This window comes from Etheostoma spectabile, chromosome 1 (assembly GCF_008692095.1).
Source record: "Etheostoma spectabile isolate EspeVRDwgs_2016 chromosome 1, UIUC_Espe_1.0, whole genome shotgun sequence".
NCBI classification, from domain to species: Eukaryota; Metazoa; Chordata; class Actinopteri; order Perciformes; family Percidae; genus Etheostoma; species Etheostoma spectabile.
In genome coordinates this window covers 13,283,753-13,286,126 of record NC_045733.1, presented here as the reverse complement: position 1 = coordinate 13,286,126, position 2,374 = coordinate 13,283,753, and the positions used below count along the sequence as shown (strand labels likewise).

The window sequence follows — 2,374 nt, the reverse complement described above, 5'->3', positions numbered from 1 at the left end:
CACACACACACACACACACACACACACACGTGAGCAGCTCTAATAAGGATAGCCTATCTGTGCAGACCGGATTCGTTATGGTACACTATAGTGTAATGTAATACAGCGACACCCTGGATGCCACATGAAAAATTTACAACACACACTGAAATACCACCGTCATGGTGACAGGTTTACATCTCTACCACATCAAAAAAAAAAAATTCTCCGTGCAGTTTGAAGCCTGTAAAGTGTCTCTAAATGTCTCTAAAAGGTTTGTAACGTCATTTAAAAAAACGTTGTCTTTGAGCGTTGTTTTAATTTAACTTATTGATCAGTGCCCTGTGGTCATGTCCTCAGCAACTGTTTGTTAATTTGAAGGTTTTACCACTTTAAAGTTCAAATAAAGACTTAATTGAGATTTTATAGTCTAATGTTATAGTTTTTTCTTGGCTTAAAATATCTATATTGAGAATTAACTAAGCTTTTATGCTGTTTCTGTTGTTACTGAGGTTACTGAGGTGTGAACTAGCCAAACCCTCCTCAGCAGCGCAGTGGAAGAAGGTCTGGCGGTCCATGCAAGACTGAGATGACACTCAATATGTAATACTATAATTCAATACTAATATTTAGAATAATAAGAATAGCTGGGTTAATTGGAGGTCAGTTCTTGCAGATTTTGTTTTCTTTTATTCTTTTTTTTTATTGTTACAGGAGTTGGAGGTTCTCAGATTTATTTACCGATCAAAATACAACATTTTAAAAAGAAAATGTGTCCTTGATTTCAGATAGAGGTAAAGCAGTCTTCTCACTTTTAGGTGGCGAATGTTGATTTTCGACAGCTCAAATTACTATTGTTAGCAGGATTTTTCAACTGTTGCTATAGCTAATTTCGCTAATGCTAGATTTGTTGTTTAAAAACTTCCTTGGTTGACTTTAATGTTTCCAGCTAACTCTTTTCAAAACAAGAATCTTGTAAAAGAAATCTCTAATATGTGCTTGTCGTCATGATCTTGTACTAAAACACAGAGGCTAAAGTTCTAAAGTATAACGTATGATGAGGAAAAATGTCAGACTCTTATTTCTTTTTACCATGACCACGATTAGCTGCTTAGCCCAGGCTATCTACAGACTTGGACAAGCAAAAGGTTAGATTTATGCTTTATTGTTATGTTTTCAACCAGCAATACTTGCGCCTCGGATAAACCTCATAAGCTGCAATACTGCCACTGCACAAGGATTATTATTGTTACTTATTAAAAGCTTTTACAATAAAGTCTAACCAGTTTTGGGTCAACAGAAGACAGAAGAATTTGGTATTTCCTGTCCAAAATGTTATTCCTGGTTGTGTGGAAACATTTAGTATGACAAAGGTATTGAAAGTATTATTCAACAGTTAATTGAATAAATCAAATTTTAAAAAAAATAACTAAAACATTTTAAAGAATTTATTTTGGTATCTAATTTTTTGAGGGAGAGGTTGTTTGTTGAAGTATTTATTAAAATTGTAGTTATGGCCTTGTTATGTCTTGAAACTTTAACTAACTCTTTGGTTTCTTCTTTCTTCTTTGTCCCCTTCTTTTTTTTAGATATAATAATTTTAGGTTGTATAGTATAATGAATGCTTAAGGAGAGAAGACAGTTTTACTGTGGATTGATCAATTAAAAAGTCCTACAGAGGAATAATACGACATGAATCATCAAGAAACGTCCACAATAATGCTGTAGCCTTCCCTCATAAACTTAGATGAAAATAAATAACTCATCTAATAAAATTAGATGAGTAGAACATAATAATTAGGGCAAATTCAGACATCTGCTGACGTTTCTGTGTCACTGGTGTCCACTTCAGTCCTTGCAGAGAATGTCTCATGCTGGGTTAATTGGAGGTCAGTCCTTGCAGATTGTGTTTTTGTTTATTCTTTTTTTTATCGTTATTGGAGTTGAAGGTTCTCAGGTTCTTACTTTTTCACCACGTTAGAAAATGGAGAATTTTTAAAAGAGTCAATCATTTTTTCAGACAGACCTCGGGTCGAGCTATAAGTGTCTCTAGGCTACTCTGTTTTACAAAGAGGCACTTTGATGATATTATACCTATGTCCCAGTCTGAAATAAAGCAGCCCCGTCAGCAACTGACCAATACTAATGCAATTCCTACTCTTTTCATAGAAATCCAGAGCCAATCACGTTCACTTCCCCCGGCCACAAATCCGGTCATGTGCTCTGACCCGGGCACAAGGACCAAGAACACATTACGGCCGGCATCGAGTAATCCGATTTGCCTCTCGCTCCTAATAGAGCAATTTCCCGTAAAACAATTTTGTGAATTTACAAAGTCTGTTACATAATCCTCTAATTTATAAATATATATATATATATATATATATATATATAT

General features: G+C 34.7%; 1 protein-coding gene and 1 pseudogene across 1 annotated transcript in view; both read right to left on the bottom strand.

The window, feature by feature from the left end:
* The window catches only part of tmem255b (transmembrane protein 255B), a 19,259-nt gene that overhangs the window by 12,499 nt on the left and 4,386 nt on the right, over positions 1 to 2,374 (bottom strand). The window lies entirely within an intron of this gene.
* On the bottom strand, positions 1,092 to 1,220 carry LOC116694347 (uncharacterized; annotated as a pseudogene).